Source organism: Nicotiana sylvestris, chromosome 6, assembly GCF_000393655.2.
Source record: "Nicotiana sylvestris chromosome 6, ASM39365v2, whole genome shotgun sequence".
Lineage (NCBI taxonomy): Eukaryota > Viridiplantae > Streptophyta > Magnoliopsida > Solanales > Solanaceae > Nicotiana > Nicotiana sylvestris.
In genome coordinates, this window is record NC_091062.1 from 11,354,041 (window position 1) to 11,375,500 (window position 21,460).

Here is a 21,460-nt window from a genome sequence, read left to right on the forward strand (position 1 = left end):
TCCGAATCTTCAAAAGAAGATTCGAGAAGTTCCGCACTGATTCGAACCAAACAAACGATAGATCCATATTCAGGGTGACTAGGGGAAGCTGTGGTGTCGATTTGGGACTGTTAGGTCTAGATCTGAACTTGGCTCGAATCTTCAAATGAAGATTCGAGAACCTCCAGGGAGATTCGAACCAAGCTGGTAACATATTCGGATAGAGGGTGTTCAGGGGGTCATAGGGTGTTAAGGTGGTGACCGGCGGCGTTGATGCCGTCGGGTTTCAGGCGAAGGAATCCTAGGGCGGCTAGGGTTAGGATTGGGGATTTGGGAAGACGATGAACAGGAGAGGATGGGGGGGTGCTTAGTTAGGGGCCGGGGTAAGGGTTTGGGATTTATATAGGGGTGGGGTGGACTGATGTTATCCGTTGGATCAGGTAGAATGGAGGGTTGAGATCTACACACTTAACCAAACGGTGTCGTTTGGTTTAAGTTAGGGGGACGGGTTGAACCGGGGCAGTGGGTCGGGTAAGGGTCTTGGGTTAGGGTGATGAGATCTTGGCCGTTGGTTGTATTTAATCCAACGGCCCTTGATAAGGGTGACCAAACGACGTCGTTTGATTCTGCTTGAATTGGACCGGACATGGGGCTGTTGGGATTGGGCTTGTGAAGGGAATTAATTGATTTGGGCCTGGATTTTAATCCAGGTCCAATCTTTTACTAGTATGTTTTTTTTTATTTTTTTTTCAATTAATTCATTTTCTAATTTAAAAAAAATTATAAAACCATTTTAACTTCACAAAAATATATTAATTACTCTATAACCATTATTTAACACATAGACAAAAACATCAATCACACAGTGAAACATTTAAAATAGAACCAATGCGTATTTTTTTGCGATTTTATTTAAATTATCTCTTAAATGCATAATTAAATCCTATATGCATGCAATATGTATTTTACTTTATTTTTATTTTATTATGACAAATATAAACATTTACGGACATAATACAAATATTTAACACCACGCAAATTCACAAATTACACAGTAAAAGAAATTTATTTTGATTTATTTTGGAGCAATTTTTCATAATGCAAAAATCACGTGCTCACATTCATAACAAAACTTAACTAATCGATGACACTCATTCAAATCGATTATATAGTTTTATCACATTCATTAACCATGACCAGAAAAAGTTCGACCAAATAAAGGGTCATTGAAGACGGACAGAATCAATCGACAAAAGAAATGAAAAGTCAATAGAACTAAACTAAACAAATAAACAGATATAAACACATACAAAAATGGAGCCAACAGGACAGGAAAAATACCTCAAATATTCGGACCCTAGACGATCCTGACTTGGACTCTGATTCAGACCTTTTTGAGGTCGAACGGACCTTAATCGAGTGTTCTCGACTGAGAACACTTCGACTAAGGTCAGTTCAACACCCAAATTCCCTTAAACTTCGGACAGAAACCAGTTTTGGTTTTCTACGGTTCTTACGTTTTGATTTGGGGTTCGAGTGTTTCTAGCCAGATTCGACACAAACCAAAGGTGGTTCGGGCATGAGGGAGGTCATGGGGTGCCAGGGTATGAATTTGGGTTTGGTTAGGGTAGGTTCGAGTTCTGCTCGAATCTTCGATTGAAGATTCGAGAAGCTGGAGGCTGATTCGAGGCAAACGGCTAACAGATCCATAACGAGGGTGGTCAGGGTGTGCCTTGGTGTGATTTTGGGACTGGTTGGGGTGAGTTTCAAGTTTGCTCGAATCTTCAATCGAAGATTCGAGAAGCTATAGTCTGATTCGAGCAAAACGGTCAAGGGATTCGTGGAGATGGTGGTTAGGTGCTCTATGGGTGTTAGTTTCATGGTCATCGGCGTTGTTGCCGCCGGCTTTCAGGCGAAGGGGTTTCAGGGCGGCTAGGGTTTGGAGGGTTGTTTGGTTTGTCTTTGAAAAAGACGATGAACAGGGGTGTGTCTTAGTGGGGGTGTGAGGTGAAAGGTTGGGTTTATATACGGAGGGGGTGGTCTAATCCTGGCCGTTGGATCAGGCACGATCAATGGCCTGGATCAGTTCATTTAAAGGAGACGGTGTCATTTTGGGGTAGTACTGGGGAGGGGTCGATCCGGGGGCAAGTGGGTCGGGTTGTGGGGATTGTTCTGAGGCGTTGGATCAAATGAAATGAATGGCCTGGATCTACCGGCTATATACGACGTCGTTTGGACATATCTGGAGATTGACTGGACCGTTCGATCGAGTGAGATCAACGACCCAGATTTTCCATGCCCAAACGGCGTCGTTCCATTCGTCCCCAAGGCTGGCTGGGATGGACCGGGAAAGAGGGTATTTGTACTGGGCCTGGACTTTCTTTTAAAATTGACCCAGTCCGATTTTTCTCTTGTTTTCTTCTTTTTCTTCTATTTTTTTTAATTCCTAAAACCAAAATTCCTAAAACCAAAATTCCTAAATTGAATTGTAAAACCAAGATTATTTAAAAAGATATTAATTAAACCTTAACAACAATTAACACACAAGATCGAAAAATAAAATCGCACACTTAAACAATAAAATGACAAAACTACCGGAATTCATATTTTTTGTGATTTTCATTCTTTAAAATAGGACATGGTTTAATTAATTCCAAAATGCATAATTAAATCCTAAATGCACATGCAACACATATTTTCGTATTTTTCTTAATTAAAGTAGAAATAAACACGTGCAGACAACAATACAAATAAATTACAAACAACACCAAACCATTTTATTTTGAATTTTTGGGAACAGTTCTCATAAGGCAAAAATGACGTGCTCACAGCTGCCCCTCTTTGTCCGAAAATACAAAAGGTTTTCGTGCAAAGATAAAGTGAGCGGATACGAGCAATTTTTTGCCTGTTGGAACACTCCGTGTGAAGAATTTTTGAAAAGATTTAACCGAACATTTGCTTCAAAGGTTTCCTACATATCCTTGGCTAGAAGGGAATCAGGTTAATGTAGTTCGGGAAGTTTCGGTAGCTAGCACTACCATGGGACTGCCTTTTGCCGTTACTGCTGATGCATGCTGTTGCTACTACTTTTTGACCTCCTTATTACATCATGCTAAAAAAAACAAAAAGCTAGACTAAACTATAGTCTATGAATTACAAAATCTTATCTAGATCTTCAGCCGTGCTCTTGTGTCTCTCGTTGCTTTGACGTCTTGGTGAATGGTGTTTCCTCTGATGTTTCTTTCTTTCTGTCTTGACTCGTAGTCTTCTCTTGATTGCCGAATTTGAACTGCTTATTTCCTTCTTGTAAGCTTCGAATTATTTTTCCTTCGAAGCTTGAACCGCTTTCTTCTGACTAGTGTTGCCTTCCTTCCGACTTCTGAACTTTAATTTATGCTGGGGATCTTTGTTGTAACCCTTCGCTCTCCGGGTGGGCTCCTGACTTCTACTATGACTCCATTCTCCAGGCGGGCTCCTGATTTCAACTACTTCTAAAAATATAACACCTCCATTCTCCAGGCGGGCTCCTGACTTCGACAACTTCTTGAAAATATAACACCTCCATTCTCCAGGCGGGCTCCTAACTTCAACTACTTCTAAAAATATAACTCCTCCATTCTCCAGGCGGGCTCCTGACTTCATCAACTTCTTAAAACGTAACACCTCCATTCTCCAGGCGGGCTCCTGACTTCAACAAATTCTCAAAAATATAACACCTCCATTCTGCTCCTGACTTCAACAACTTCTTAAAAATATAACACCTCCATTCTCCAGGCGGGCTCCTGACTTCAACTACTTCTAAAAATATAACACCTCCATTCTCCAGGCGGGCTCCTGACTTCAACAACTTCTTAAAAATATAACACCTCCATTCTCCAGGCGGGCTCCTGACTTCAACTACTTCTTAAAAATATAACACCTCCATTCTCCAGGCGGGCTCCTGACTTCGACTACTTCTTAAAAATATAACACCTCCATTCTCCAGGCGGGCTCCTGACTTCAACTACTTCTTAAAAATATAACACCTCCATTCTCCAGGCGGGCTCCTGACTTCAACTACTTCTTAAAAATATAACACCTCCATTCTCCAGGCGGGCTCCTGACTTCAACTACTTCTTAAAAATATAACACCTCCATTCTCCAGGCGGGCTCCTGACTTCAACTACTTCTTAAAAATATAACACCTCCATTCTCCAGGCGGGCTCCTGACTTCAACTACTTCTTAAAAATATAACACCTCCATTCTCCAGGCGGGCTCCTGACTTCAACTACTTCTTAAAAATATAACACCTCCATTCTCCAGGCGGGCTCCTGACTTCAACTACTTCTTAAAAATATAACACCTCCATTCTCCAGGCGGGCTCCTGACTTCAACTACTTCTTAAAAATATAACACCTCCATTCTCCAGGCGGGCTCCTGACTTCAACTACTTCTTAAAAATATAACACCTCCATTCTCCAGGCGGGCTCCTGACTTCAACTACTTCTTAAAAATATAACACCTCCATTCTCCAGGCGGGCTCCTGACTTCAACTACTTCTTAAAAATATAACACCTCCATTCTCCAGGCGGGCTCCTGACTTCAACTACTTCTTAAAAATATAACACCTCCATTCTCCAGGCGGGCTCCTGACTTCAACTACTTCTTAAAAATATAACACCTCCATTCTCCAGGCGGGGTTTTCGCTTCTCTGAAACCTGTCGGGGATAACACTGCTGGGGAATTATCTTCCTTCTTTAAGACTAGTTACTTTCCTCCCTTTAACAATGGCGAGGATGACACTGATTCAAGGATCACTACCCTTAAAACTCGGGCTATCTTGCTTCTTCCAAGATTGCTTTCTTTAAAACTTGTATCGCCTTCTCTCGTATACTGCTGGGGATTTCACTTCCTTCAAAACTTGTGTTATCTTGCCTCTTCCCCAAGTGGCTATCTGATTTCAAGAAAATTTTCGCAATGAGAGAAAATTTTCTGCCCCAGTTTGATAATCTTCTTTGTGGCCATGTCTTCCTGCTGTCAATAATATTTCCTTTCTCTGCTTCAAATCAAAGAAAAATTTGTTAGTTTAAAACGTGGTGAGTGGTCGTGCCACTTCTGCCGGGGATGGTTTTTCCCTTTTTCCTTTCCCTGCTTTGCGCTTTATTACAAAACTTGCTGGGGATGATATTATTTGTTGGGGATGATATTCCTGCCAGGGATGGTTTTTCTTTTCTCTTCCTTCCCCGCTCTGTGTTGTCCGACCATCGCGGAACTTGGTCGATAATCTGTCGGAGTTGTTCCTGCATCTCGCAAATCTATTGGGGATCCTCTTGGAATTTGATCCATAACTTTTCAACTGTTATTTTTTCTATTTTTCTCCAACTTCCCATGGAGATTTGGTCCTCTTGGAATCTATACCCATTCATCATTTGGTCTTGCGACAAACTTCTTTTCGCTTTGTCGCCTTATCTTTGGCCCGTCCTATCCACATTGCGTTTTTGCACCATCTTGGCAACTGGTAATAAGCTCTGAAAATCCTTTTCAAAAACAAACTACTGGGGAGATAAAGTCTTTAGACCAAGAAATGAAAAGGTAATGATTTCAAAAGATAGAAAAAGAAGAAGTCTTTCTGAACAAATGCTGGGGAAAAGGAAAGAAAAGACCTTATCTGAATGATATAACCGATCACAACGGTCATGTCGTGCATTCCGGATTAATCAACCCAGTCTATTTGTATCAATCAATCTTTCGGATGGCCTCAACTTGCCGGGGATAAACATGCACTCAACTCTTTGCCAAATACGGATCATTTCCGCCAATCTTGCCTTGTCGCCTCATAGTGCCCTTCGAGGGGTTTTCACTAATAAGACTCTCTCGTTTCTCTCAAATCCTGTCGTCTTATGGTGCTTGTGAAGGTTTTCACCGATAAGACTCTCTCATTTTATTTTTCTCAACTTCTGTCGCCTTATAGTGCCAGCGGAGGTTTTCACCGATAAGACTCTCTCATTTATTTTATTTTTCAGCTGGGGATTGGAGTGTTGCCGATATGACTCTTTCTGCTGGGGATTCTTTTTGGCTATCAACTCATTTCCAGTTTATGATCCTCTTCTCTGCTAGGGATCAGAGTGTTATTCCCGACTTCCGTCTGCCTGACTTGACATTTCTCGGATACTGATCGGGAGGTCTTTTTGGACATCAATATGGGTTTTTCCTGTTTTTTTGTGTATGGCTAAAAGGGAAAGGGGTATCAAAAAGTTCAAAAAATAATTTTGATGGGTAAAACAGTACAACTCTTGGAATCAAACTTTCTTTCCAAAATTACAAACACAAACTTCTGCCCCAATTTGTTTTGCTTGGGGATTCTTTTTGTTACACTATGTTACATTACGCATACTATGTTACACTATGACCGAGCCGTGAGGAGCCTACGTATCCTTCTTTGAGGAATCAGGTCAAACGTAGTTCCCAATTCCTTTGTTTTTCTTGTGACTTTCTTTTGTCTTTATTATCATTATTTTTCTCTTCTCTTTTTTCTTTCATTTTCATTACTGATTCCAAAAGAGGGGTATAAAAGAAATAAATAAGGCTCAAAAGGGGAAGCAAAGGTTAAAGTGTTTGGATAGAAGAAAGAATTGCCTCCGTCATTTCATTATCCGATAAATGCCAAGCACAAACAAACAACAATTACAAACAAAAGAAATCATACATAATATCTCTTAACTGCGTCCGAATTGATAGCCATGTCGACGCATTTCCCTTCGATATCTGTTAAACATAAAGCGCCATTGGACAACACTCTGGTTACAATGAATGGCCCTTGCCAATTCGGGGCGAACTTGCCCTTTGCATCAGCCTGATATGGGAGGATGCGTTTCAGCACTTGCTGGCCCACTTCAAATTTTCTGGGGCGCACCTTCTTGTTATATGCTCTTGCCATCCTCTTCTGATACAGTTGGCCATGACATACTGCTGCCAATCGCTTTTCCTCAATCAGGCTCAACTGCTCCATTCGGGCTTTGACCCATTCATCATCATCAATCCCAGCCTCAGCGACAATCCAAAGGGATGGGATTTCAACTTCCGCTGGTATTACTGCTTCAGTTCCGTATACCAACAAATAAGGAGTTGCGCCTACTGAAGTGCGAACAGTAGTGCGATAACCCAACAATGCAAATGGTAATTTCTCATGCCATTGCCTCGAACCTTCTACCATCTTCCGAAGTATCTTCTTTATGTTTTTGTTGGCTGCCTCAACTGCTCCATTTGCCTTGGGACGATATGGGGTGGAATTGCGATGTGTAATCTTAAACTGCTGACATACCTCTTTCATCAAATTGCTGTTAAGATTAGCACCATTATCTGTGATGATCACCTTCAGGATTCCAAATCTACAGATGATATGGGCTTGAACAAAATCTACCACTGCCTTCTTGGTTACCGACTTGAAAATTTTAGCTTCAACCCACTTAGTGAAATAATCGATGGTCACCAGAATGAACCTATGCCCGTTGGAAGCTGCTGGCTCAATTGGTCCAATGACATTCATGCCCCATGCAACAAATGTCCATGGTGCTGACATTGTATGCAATTTTGTCGGCGAAGAATGAATCAGATCTCCGTGTATTTGACATTGATGGCATTTTCGCACGAAACTGATACAATCCCACTCCATAGTGAGCCAATAGTACCCTGCTCGAAGAATCATCTTCGCCATACATATCCACTCATATGCAGACCACAAACTCCAGCATGTACCTCTGTCATAACTGTCGTGGCTTGACTAGCATCTATACATCTCAGCAATCCCAAATCTGGGGTTCTTTTGTACAACACTCCTCCACTGAGGAAGAAACCATTTGCCAATCGCCGAATGGCTCTCTTTTGATCTCCGGTGGCCTGCTCCGGGTATATCCCCATCCTGAGGTACTCCTTGACATCATAAAACCATGGCTCGCCATCCATTTCTTCCTCTATCATGTTGCAATAAGCATGTTGATCACGAACCTGGATATGCAACGGGTCAACATGAAATTTGTCTGGGTGGTGCAACATCGATGCTAAAGTGGCCAAAGCATCGGCAACCTCATTGTGAACTCTTGGGATGTGTATGAACTCCACTGATCGAAATCGCTTGCTCAGATCGCGCAAACATTATCGATATGGTATGAGCTTCAAATCCCTTGTTTCCCATTCTCCCTGAATCTGATGCACCAAGAGGTCCGAGTCTCCCAATACCAAGATGTCCTGGACATCCATGTCTGCAGCTAGCCGTAAGCCCAGAATGCATGCCTCATACTCGGCCATGTTGTTGGTACAATAGAAACGTAGCTGAGCCGTAACAGGATAATGATGTCCTGTTTCAGAAATAAGTACCGCTCCTATTCCAACTCCCTTAGCATTTGCAGCTCCATTAAAGAAGAGCTTCCAGCCTGGTTCCTTGGTTATTTCCAACTCATCTATATGCATCACTTCTTCATCAGGAAAATACGTCCTCAGTGGCTCGTATTCCTCATCAACAGGATTCTCAGCCAAGTGATCGGCCAATGCTTGGGCCTTCATGGCCGTCCTCATCACATAGACGATGTCGAATTCTGTGAGTAATATTTGCCATTTTGCAAGTCTGCCTATCGGTATAGGCTTTTAAAGATATACTTTAACGGATCCAAGCGTGAAATGAGGTAAGTAGTGTAGGATGACAAATAATGTTTCAACTTCTGTGCCACCCAAGTTAAGGCGCAACATGTCCTTTCCAGGTGAGTGTACTTAACCTCATAAGCTATGAACTTCTTGCTAAGATAATAGATGGCCTGCTCCTTCCTGCCGGTGACGTCATGCTGCCCTAGTACACATCCAAATGCATTTTCCAAGACTGTCAAGTAAAGAATCAAAGGTCTCCTCGGTTCTGGCAGAACCAGCACATGTGGTTTTGTCAAGTAACCTTTTATCTTGACACTCATCATTCCACTTGATCGCAGCGTCCTTACTCAACAACTTGAAAATAGGCTCACAAGTCGTCGTGAGCTGAGCGATAAACCTGCTGATATAGTTCAACCTTCCCAACAGACTCATTACTTCTATCTTGTTCTTCGGCGGTGGCAAATCTTGGATGGATTTGATCTTTGACGGGTCCAACTCAATACCTCGCCGACTGACGATGAATCCCAACAGCTTTCCAGATGGAACACCAAATGCACATTTGACTGGGTTGAGCTTAATATCGTACCTTCGAAGTCTTTGAAAAAACTTCCTTAGGTCTGCTACGTGGTCTTCCTGATGCTTGGATTTTATGATCACATCGTCCACGTATACCTCGATCTCTTTGTGTATCATGTCATGAAACACAGTAGTCATTGCTCTCATGTACGTTGCCCCAGCGTTCTTCAAGCCAAAAGGCATTACCCGGTAGCAATAAGTCCCCCCCACGGCGTAATGAATGCCGTTTTTTTCCGCATCTTCTTCATCCATCAGAATCTGATGATACCCAGCATAGCAATCCACAAAAGACCCGATCTCACGTCCGGCACAATTATCGATCAAGATATGGATGTTGGGTAATGGAAAGTTATCCTTTGGGCTTGCCCTGTTCAGATTGCGGTAATCGACACACACCCTGATCTTCCCATCTTTCTTCGGCACTGGCACCACATTAGCCAACCAATCAGGATATCGAGTGACCCGAATAACCTTTGCTTGCAGCTGCTTGGTTACTTCCTCTTTAATCTTCACACTCATGTCTGTTTTGAACTTCCTCAATTTCTGCTTGACGGGAGGGCATGCCGGGTTAATGGGCAATTTGTGAACCACTAAATTCGTGCTTAACCCCGGCATGTCATCATACGACCATGCAAAAACGTCTTTGAACTCAATAAGTGCTTTGACTAGTTCTTCCCTGATATTTGGTGCAATGTGGATGCTTATTTTAGTTTCCCTGATATCGTCTGCATCCCCTAAATTGATGGCTTCTGTGTCATTTAAGTTGGGCTTGGGTTTTTCTTCGAACTGGCTTAATTCTCTGTTTATCTCTTCAAAGGCTTCATCCTCATCGTATTCTGATTCGTCATTATAATCGACCTCTTGTACAATTAGTTCGGAATCAGATTGATATATTAGACTAGGTTGAAGATCCGTTGTGCATGCCATGTCATTAGAACCAGTATGAAGAGAACTGTTCAGAAAGAGAAAAGAAGAAAACAGAATTAAAACAAAATAAAGAGAGAAAACTTTCACTTTATTAAACTGCGGGATAACAGAGTTTCACACTTTTGCCGAATACAAAAAAAAATAAAACAAAAACTGGATTACAACTCTGGAATAATCCGGAAAACAAGAAAGAAAAATCCAGAGCCTACTACCAAGACTCCCTCCGGGTAGGAAGATGAGTAGTCGTCCAATTGTTGATATTGGCCCTAGTCCCCACAAACTGTATGTCTGCCCTACTGGAATCTCTCCAGCTTCTATCATGTTGACATCAACGAACAGCCTTTCAAAGCCTTCATTCAAATCTCCATCTGGCCCAATCAGTGGCCCGAGAACTTTTGGGACCGACAACTTTCTGATACCTGCTTTGACAAATGACCTGGATAGTCGCAGGATTGGCTTAGGAAGGACCCAGACTCTTTTCTTCAACTTACGGGCCCGCTTTACATTCGCTGCGGTAGGCTTGAATCCTAGCCCAAAAGGATCCAGGTTCTTAGGCAAGGAAACTGGCTGGACAATACCCTGGAGATCAACCCCTAAACCTTTGTCTGGCATAAACCCGTTCTTCAACATCTCCGAGGCTACCATGACAGTCGCAGCTGCGATTCTGGGAAGTGGAAGTCCCCCACCCTCAGGAATTTTGTCTACTGAGACCGCGTCAAAAACCTGATAAACCCATGGGCCTTTGTCATCGTCAGTTTCTATGAAGGGCATAATGGTATCACTAACGACATGTGTACCGTCATCCCCGTGTACCACAATCTCTTGTCTATCCCATTCAAATTTGACCATCTGATGTAGTGTAGAAGGCACTGCTTTGGCTGCATGGATCCAGGGTCGTCCCAACAGAAGATTATACGACATTACCACGTCTAATACTTGAAACTCCATGGTGAACTCGACTGGACCAATTGTTAATTCAAGTATGATGTCCCTCACTGTGTCCGTACCCCCACCATCAAACCCTCGAACATAGATGTTGTTCTTGTGAATCCTATCACCATCGACCTTCAGTTTGTTCAATATGGCCAAAGGACAGATATTGGCACTGGACCCATTATCAATCAGCACTCGAGTGACTACCGAGTCTTCACACTTCACAGTCAAATAAAGGGCTCTATTGTGTTTTGTACCCTCCACGGGCAACTCATCGTCTGAAAAAGTGACCTTGTTGACCTCGAAAATCTTGTTTGCTATTTTCTCCAGATGGTTCACAGAGATCCTGTCCGGAACATAGGCTTCGTTCAGAATCTTCATTAATGCTCGACAATGATCGCTTGAATGGATCAACAAGGATAGCAACGAAATCTGGGCCGGGGTCTTCCTCAACTGCTCTACAATGGAGTAGTCTTGTGCCTTCATCTTCTTCAAAAACTCCTCTGCTTCTTCCTACGTCACTGGCTTCTTGATTGTTATAGGATTGACCCTTCTCAATTCTGCGGGAACAAAACACCTTCCCGAACGAGTTAACCCCTGGGCCTCGCATACTTCTTCCACAACCTCTTTCCCCTTATGCATCACCGTTACTTGACTGTAGCTCCAGGGCACAGCTTTCTCACTTGTTATCGGCAATTGCATTACTGGCATGATAATAACTGGTTCTACGCGGGCCCCCTTCACAACCAACACTGGTGTACTTGGTGCCCCCTACAACACTATCTTGACCGGCTCTGGCTTCTTCACAACAACAGACGAACCTTTCCCTATTACAACAACTGGCTTGTCGTCTACCCTTCCCAAATGTACCACTGCCTTTCCACTGGTCGGCTTTTCGTTTGGACTGGCACGAATCATCATTACCGTTTGTGAGGGTTTCTTGGGCTCCCCTTCTTCGTGCACTAGTTCGATCATGTGGGCCTCATGGTGCACCGACAACGGGTTCTCATTGATGTTGGGTGCCTCTGGTGCCTGAAACTCGATCCTATTTGTGTCAATAAGATCTTGTACGGCAGTCTTCAACTTCCAACACTTCTCAGTATCATGCCCGGGTGCCCCCGAACAATATTCATAGCTTACCGAGTGGTCCAGATTTTTGGGAAGGGGATTTGGCAATTTGGGCTCAACAGGACTCAATAGGCCTAACTGCCTCAATTTGTGGAACAGAGTAGTACAGGTTTCTCCCAACGGAGTGAATGGTCTCGGCCTCTGCACCATTTTGTTCCTGAAAGTCTGATTCCCACAGAAGCCTGGCCCCGAAGGATTCCTGTAGGCCCTTGGTGGTGGATATGTGTTTTGTGGAGGCGGATATGTATGTTGGGGAGCTAGCGCACGCTATTGCGGCGAGCCGGAGGCTGGGTGTAAGTTTGGGCATGATGGACCGAGAAATGTGGCTCTTGTGGTGGATAATAGGGTTGTGGAGGGTTGTATGGAGTGTGTGGATAATTTGGGTAATGGGGTCTGGGTTGGTAGCGAGGGGAAGGACCTCTGAATCTGGACCAAGTACCTGCTTCGACTGTTGCAACCTTCTCTCTCTTCTTTTTCCCGAGCGCGCCTCCCGTGCCGCTTTGTTTAGCCTGAGTTTTGGCCTTGATTGCCAAATAGCTCATTATCTTGTTGGACCTGAGCCCCTCTTTAACCATACCGCCCATTTTTACTACTTCGTTGAAAGATTTACCAACTGACGTCACCAGGTGACCAAAGTAAGTTGGTTCCTAAGTTTGTAAGAAGTAGTCCACCATTTCACCTTCCCTCATTGGTGGATCGACTCTTACTGCTTGTTCTCTCCAACGGAATCCGAATTCCCTGAAGCTCTCTCCGGGCTTCTTCTCAAGTTTCAACAGTGTGAGACGGTCAGGGACGATCTCGAGGTTATACTGGAAGTGACCTGCAAATGCTTGTGCTAGATCGTCCCAGGTATACCACCTGCTAGGATCCTGCTCGTGTACCATTCTAGTGCGGACCCGCTTAAAGTTTGACCAAAATAAGCTATCAGCAGCTCATCCTTTCCACCTGCCCCTCTCATCGTACTACAGAAACCTCGTAGATGTGCCATGGGATCACCATGTCCCTCGTATAGATCAAACTTTGGCATCTTAAAACCTGCGGGCAATTGAACATCGGGGAAAGGACACAGATCTTTATAGGCCACACTAACTTGGCTGCCCAACCCATGCATATTCCTAAAGGATTGCTCCAGGCTTTTCACTTTACGAAGCACTTCGTCCTGCTCTGGATTCTTAGCCGGCCTCTCAGTTTCTGCCGGGAGCTGAAGGTGAGGGGTGTAAGTGTATGGCTCGGGTGTTTTGAAGGTGAGTTCAGGAGGATAGTATTAGTTGTCGTGAACCTGAAACACTGGTTCATCGGGTGATTTTTGCAATATGGCGGGTGGAGGTGTCACAAAAATGGGAACAGTTGGTGGAGGAGAATTTTGTTTGGGTGGTGGAGCTTGGGGATTATAGGAAGTTTCCCCCTGATAGTATTGGGAAATGGGGAAGCTTGTTGATGGACCAGTGGGAGGGTGTTCCGGAGTCCGAGCCAGTGAGAGGGTAGGAGTGGGGGGAGGTATTGGTGATGTTTGTCCCCTAGCCCAGGCCAGGTGCATCACAGCTATCTCTTGTCTCAACCTGTCTAATTCCTCCTTCATCATTTGCATCTCCGTCTTTTCCTCCTCAACACTTTTGTCCGAACCAGACATACTTTTCGGAATGGGCCCTTTAGATCTTGTGTGGTAATGGTAATATGCCAGAACGTTCTAACGAGCTAACTGTTTGAAAATCTTTCTCTGGAATAACAACAAACTTGTTAACATTAGAGTTTAACACATATTGCAATTTCACGTTGGGGAATGCAATGTTCCTAGGCAGTTTAACCATTTCTAACATGTCTTTGCTTCGACTGCATGCGTCATTCTGGTTTACTCTCTTTTTATGTCCTTCTTTTCCCTTCTTTTATTCACTTTACCTTTTCTTTTTCTTTTTAGTGGTGGTCGAATCTTATGTGGATTGCCTACGTATCATGTCCCCGCATGAATCAGACCGGGCATAGTTCTGCCACATAAGTGCGAAATGAAAAAGATAATTTTTTGGAAATTTTCGATTCTTCATTAATAAACATTCTATTACAAACCAGATGCTTTTTGGAAAGGAAAATAACAGACTCGAAACCAAACCAAGTACGAACTCAATAACTACTGACATACTCTAATGCGAAATAAAGACATACTCTAATAGACAACAGACTCTAAAAATGCAGATTCAAACTATGAACACATTAAAGTTTTAAGCTTGGGTGCCCGCGGGGCGTCATTTCGGCCTCGCCGCGGGTCTAGGTGTAAGGTTCCCTTCTAGTTGTTCCAATTCATACATGATTTGCTTCACAAATGTCATCACCGCCGAGAAGAAGGTAGTGCGGGTCATGTTTTCACACTCCCGACATTTCTTAGTGATAGCACGAGCAATAGTCAGGATCTTGTTCCTGGTTCGGTCTTTCTCTAGGAGTAGGCATTCTATCTGATCCCCTCTAGCCTTCAAAACTCGAGAATCATGCAGATGTTGTTTCCGTAACTACTGTATTTCACCTTCCGTTGAGGCCATCAGATTACAGCAGTGTTTACTCTCGGTTTCAAATGCCTTGGCTTGTTTAGCCGCCTTGCTCTCTAGGGTGGTCACCTTCCTTTTTAGACCGACCACAGTCTTTTCATGATCTTTACTTGCTTTCTTTGCCCACTGTGCCCGGAGTTGTGCTATGGTATCCTCAGACTACTTCAAGTCATCCCGGCACTCACCGATTTCCTTTTTTAACCCTTTTATTAGCTGCTCATCCGACCGACTCCATTGTTGTTTGTCAGCCTCTCTCCTCATCTGTCGGATTTGGGCTTTCAGCGCTTCGTTTTCTTAGGTCAATTTGCTCTTTTCTCCCCGGTCAGCATCAACTTGTAGGCTATTTTCAAATTCCAGGTCTCCAATCTGTTGCCTCAGCTTGCCTATTTCTGCCCTGTAGCTCTCTTCTTTAGCCAACCAACCCCACTGTTCTTGCGACGCCTGGACGAACTCCTAGAGATGGGGCCTTTTAGCCGGCCTTTCGTGCTCAAGTTCTTTCATGTACCAAGCAAGGTATCCTGGCACCACTTCGCCTTTGGCCTGATCCTGCACGCAAGTACCTGCTTTTAAATATTGGCATTCACTCCAGATCTGACGGACTCTTGCTTCAGGGAATTGTCCGTCAGGGCTAATCTCAATTACTTGAGCACTAAGATCTTCCTCCTGAGGCACTGTTTGGCATCTCCCGAGTTGTCTCAAAACCCGATATGGCGCGTAAGGCTGAATGCTCTTGAGCCCCATCAATAGAAAGTGGGTCCTAGCTACCGGCATATGGATGACCTCGTCCACGGGTAACCATCCTAGTGTCCACTGTATTTGGCTGGCAGTGAGGGTCTGAAAGAATGATGTCCATGCTGTAACTCCCTCGGGTAGACTGGCCCCCTTGATTCTTGTGTAGAACTCTTCTATGCAAGTTTTCTTCGAGGAACCATAACTCAAGAGCTGGGAACGGTGGCAGAGATGCTCAGTCATCCATATTTGTAGCAACAAGTTACACCCCTCGAAGAAACTCCCTCTGGCTTTGCAGGCTGTGAGAGCTCTGAAGATATCAGATACTATCATAGGCGCAAGAGTGCTTTTGTCTTGAATGAGCAAAGTACTAACGACCCCGGCTATTTTTAGATCAATGTTTTCATCATTCCTTGGGAATAACAAAAGGCCCAAAAAGGTTATCATAAAAGCCACTCGTCTATGCTCGTCCCACTTCTGATGGTTACTCTTGCTGTATAACTTGTTATCCGGGTTGTTGAATCCTCCGACATGACCGTATCTGTCGTATATGAAGCGCGGATTACAAAACCCTGCGGCTAAATCTAGGTTGTGGACCGTCCTAGGTATCTTTAACGAATCTAAGAAACGATGCACAGTGACAGCTCTTGGAGCAACCAGGTATTTTTGCCTCAACGGAACTTCAGCATTTCCGATGTACCCGGCTATTTCCTCCAAAGTCGGGGTGAGTTCAAAATCGGAGAAGTGGAAGACATTGTGTGCCGGGTCCCAGCAGGTGACCAAAGCTCTTATGATATCCCCCCGAGGCTGGATTTCCAATAAACCCGTAAGACCTTTCAGATATTTCTTGACCTCATCTTGCCCTTCACCGCCCAAATCATCCCACCACAACCGCAACTTGAAAGGGATTTTGGTCATTATTGAAAAAGGTTCATTTTGCATCGTGCTCATCCTGCACATTTATTTTGGTGATTAAGAAATAAAATTTATTTGACTCAACAAACTGACTGAAAGGAAGATCCGGTTCCGCACACGGCTTTTCAGCACTTCGGGAATGAAGATTTTAAAGCTGGGTGAGTCGGCCGGTCAAAAATCCAAAAATGACTAAAAGTGGCCATTTGTGCAAAGTCAGCCTTCCGGCATCCTTTTCGGGAACATTCAGCTAAAACGGCATCACCTGATTTATTTGACAATTAAAATTTTGACATTTTTTGGCTATTTTTTTTGTAAAAGGGGAGGTTGGACCCGATGAGGGTTGCCTACGTATCCCGCACCCTGTGAGAATCAAACCGGCGTAGTTTGGATAGATAAAACAAACTTCTTTTGAAAACAAGACTCTTTTCAACGGCAAATAAAACCATTTTTCATAAACAAAACCCTTTTTTTCATTTTTTTTTCATTTTCTCAAAAATTCGACAGAGTTTCGACGCCATTTGGACATTGATTTTTTTTTTCAAATAGGCGATTAACCATCTCTATCTCTCTTTCCTCAAAGTATTCAAAAGCCGGTCAGCATGCAAGTCCGAAACAACAAATGCACAGGTAGCAAGTTGGATGCATCAAGATGGTCATTTTCATTTTTGGTACACCTGTCCTAGACAGACCCAACCCCTGTGTTGAGCCTCCAAAGTCAAATGCACGTGATGCAAACAAACGTTCCTACTAGGGATCCGGCATGAAGCTGAGTTATTCTAGGTTCATAACTTGGGTATTCGTTCTAGACTGTGTACCCAAGCGGACAACTCGAGTCGAGGAGTGGGCTACGTACCGGGGACCCGCGGGATCGTCCGGCTTTGTAACTTGTCCGGCCTCTTTCTTATTTCAAGGTATGTCACTAACAGAATAGGGAGTCTCGACCAGCAAGCACATCCCCGGAGGTAAGAAGAGAAGGGTTTCGGCACAGTTTATATACAGTTCAGATAATATCAAAGCGGTAAAAGCAACATTTAGCACATTAGGCTCAATCATGTAAAAATCAGATAATAAACAAAGTCAAATATAACAATTTATCTAAGCTCAAATTCTGAACCCTGAACCAGAGATTCTGGGTTATTTCCCCAGCAGAGTCGCCAGAGCTGTCACACATTCTTGTCCAACTACACCCCGTGAGAGGACGTAAAGGGAGTTTTTCTAATTAAAGGACAATCGAAACGGGATTTATTATTTAATTCAGAGTCGCCACTTGGGAGATTTATGGTGTCCCAAGTCACCGGTTGAATCCCGAATCGAGGAAAAGATTAACTCTGTTTAACAGTCCGCGCACCAGAAATCCGGATAAGGAATTTTGTTAACCCGGGAGAAGGTGTTAGGCATTCCCGAGTTCCGTGGTTCTAGCACGGTCGCTCAACTGTCATACTCGTCTTAATTATCTGATTTTTATACAATTATGAACCTATGTGCAAATTTTAACTTTTAAACGCTTTTATTATTATTATTATTATTATTATTATTATTATTATTATTATTATTATTATTTTTAACAGAGAATTGCAACGTTGTGAAAACGTATCTCGAACCGCGTCACATCAATGTACCCGTAGTTATCGACACATTTCGACTCCATTGAGATTTGGATTTGGGTCACATAAATGTGCACCCGAGTTTAAGAAAGTAAATTATTAAAGGCGCGCCTAAAGCGACTAGCGTATCATCATTTTGGGGAAGGCCGTGAACTTTTGCGAAACGGCCCATCCTGAAGTCTAAGGAATTTTACAAATACTTATAGAGGGCCCCACAGCTTATGTATTTCGTTTGTCGAGGCTCGTCTCATTCATTATTTAAGAAAATAATTGCAACGTCATGGAAATGCATCTCGAACCACGTTACAATCAATGTACCCATGATTTATCGACATTTTTCGACTTCGTTGAGATTTGGATTTGGGTCACATAAATGTGCACCCGAGTTTAAGAAAGTAAATTATTGACAGTACGTGCCTAAAGAGACTAACGCGTTGTTATTTTTGGATGAGGCCGGGAAATTCGCTAAACGGCCCGTTCCAGAATCTAAGTATTTAATATATATACATTTAAAGAGGGCCCCGCCATTATGCGTTTTACTAAGCGAGGCTCATCTCGTTTATTTTAAAAGGGCAATCCTAAAGTGACTACATTTCCCTATTAATTTTTTTTGTCTCTAAAGATAAAGAAAAGAAATCCTACTTAATAACGACTATATTTGAGGTCAATGGATTCACGCTACTTGAACTGTCAGTCAGCTTGGGCCTGAAGCACAGCCCATTTAAATGGACCAAAATCCAGGCACACACGAGAGAAAGCCAGTCTTAGGCCTGAGCCTAGGATTATGCGGGTGTTTAATTAAAACCAAACTTGGGCCGCCTGAAATGCATCGGAGCCCAGTCCATCCGAGATAGGCTGTTAGGCCTTGATCGCCCATTCAAAATGAATTTCAAGTATTCATGGACAGCTTCAAGTTACTCGTACACAACCATTTACAACAAAGGAAAAACGTGATTCACTTATTCAGATTGATGAAACAACTAACCTTTCTGATTTCAGCTTAAAGCTCATATTATTTTTACTTATCTTTTGATGAGCTATTGGATACTATTAAGGTGAAAGAAAACATATATTGAGAATGTTAAACCAATGCTCAAATGATTCAGAGTTTCATGCGAGTTTACTGTCAGTACACATGAGAATTCAAGGACTCGAAGTGATTTCCCTATTTCAACTGCCTTCCGACTTTAATAATCAAATTAGCAGGAACAAAATTAAACTAGCCAAAACTGAAGGGTAATTTCAGCTCACATTACTACAGTTCGAGAACCATATTCTAAACATACAAACTAAGTTAGCTACAGCTAATTTCATTCCACACTCATCAATCTAACCAATTAACAATCACGAGATCCTTAAGCTGATTGACAGTCAGTTGCAACATATAATTCAGATTAACCTAGGGCAATCCCACTTAACGGTCCACATTATTACAACCCAGTTTATTGCTCCAATCAATACCATCTTTAATCAACTAGCAACAAGTCATAATTTAAACAACTTAAACTATATCAGATAACATCCAAAGTGCAGAGATCTGGTAGCAATTTTCATTTCAACTTCAACTTGGAGTTACATGGAAGCAAATCAAGGAAGTGTACCTGGAATTGGAATAGAAATAAAGTAGAAGAAAGATCAGCAGCAGCAGTAATACGAGCAACAATGCAGCAACAGTTCACAACAGCAGTGTATCAAAAGATAACCAGCAGCGACTCAGGAAAAACCAGTTAAAATTCCCAGCAATACCAACAGCAAATACAAACCCCCAGTAACTGACCCCAAAACAGCTTGATAGCAACCAAAAATAAACCTAACTTGAAACCAACTTCAAACCAAAAAAAGCAGGAAGCAGTCCAAAAGCCAACTTTAACAAGACAACACACTAGTTTTCCACTTCAGATTTTCAGCCCCTTAAGATTCCCAGAATGTCTTCCCTGTTAAAGCCTGGCCAAAAGAATAGCCTGACCAAACTCAAAAGCTTGGAAAAGAAACTGATTTCTATCCCAAAAAAAAACTCTACTGTGTAAAACCTGTCCTCTCCAGATTTTGTTTTTAGCCTCTATCCTGTGTAAAAACTCCCCCCTCTAGAGTTGTCCTAAGTGACTCTATTTATCCAAACACTGACCCTGCCCCTCAACTTTCAAAAGTACTTTGGGCAGAATTTTCCACTAATTATGCCCATCATCTCCCTTTTAATTCCACTAGTATATGTTTTGTTCCCCACTAAACTTCTTTTTATTTATTAATCTCACGCGGGTATGGGCAGCCTATTTTTCTATTCAATCCCTTAAATCTTGTGAAATGGTGCCCATGCTCCCTTACACAGCCTTCAACCCCCCACTACTGTTTTTTAAACTATTTCATTAGTTTAATAGTATTTTATTACCCTACTGTCAGCCCACTTAAACTAGCCAATTTCTGAACTTTTCAATCTCCAAAATACCCTCTTAACCCCTGTGTATTACTGCCATGCCCTAAACTTCAATCGATCTGTTTTCTAAGTTACAAACCTAACAACTGATTTTTAACTGATCACTAAATTACTACAGCTATAACTAATTCACAATCAAATTCAAACAATGATTCAATCAGAATTGAAGCAGTATGAATCACATTGTTATCAGGTTATTTAATCAGAATTGAAGCATGTAAAACTAATCGACGACACTTATTCAATCGACTACATGAATTACAACACATACAATCAATAGCAAATAAGAATCGAACAGGCACACAGTTGATTCGAATCGTATTGATAGAAAACAGGAATTCATAACAAAACTTAACTAATCGACGACACTCATTCAAATCGATTATATAGTTTTATCACATTCATTAACCATGACCAGAAAAAGTTCGACCAAATAAAGGGTCATTGAAGATGGACAGAATCAATCGACAAAAGAAATGAAAAGTCAATAGAACTAAACTAAACAAATAAATAGATATAAACACATACAAAAAATGGAGCCAACAGGATAGGAAAAATACCTCAAATATTCGGACCCTAGACGATCCTGACTTGGACTCTGATTCGGACCTTTTTGAGGTCGAACGGACCTTAATCGAGGGTTCTCAACTGAGAACACTTCGACTAAGGTCAGTTAAACACCCAAATTCCCTTAAACTTCGGACAGAAACCAGTTTTGGTTTTCTAGGGTTCTTACGTTTCGATTTGGGGTTCGAGTGTTTCTAGCCAGATTCGACTCAAACTAAAGGTGGTTCGGGCATGAGGGAGGTCATGGGGTGCCATGATATGAATTTGGGCTTGGTTGGGGTAGGTTCGAGTTCTGCTCGAATCTTCGATTGATGATTCGAGAAGCTGGAGGTTGATTCGAGGCAAACGGCTAACAGATCCATAACGAGGGTGGTCAGGGGTGCCTTGGTGTGAGTTTGGGACTGGTTGGGGTGAGTTTCAAGTTTGCTCGAATCTTCGATCGAAGATTCGAGAAGCTATAGTCTGATTCGAGCAAAACGGTCAAGGGATTCGTGGAGATGGTGGTTAGGTGCTCTAGGGG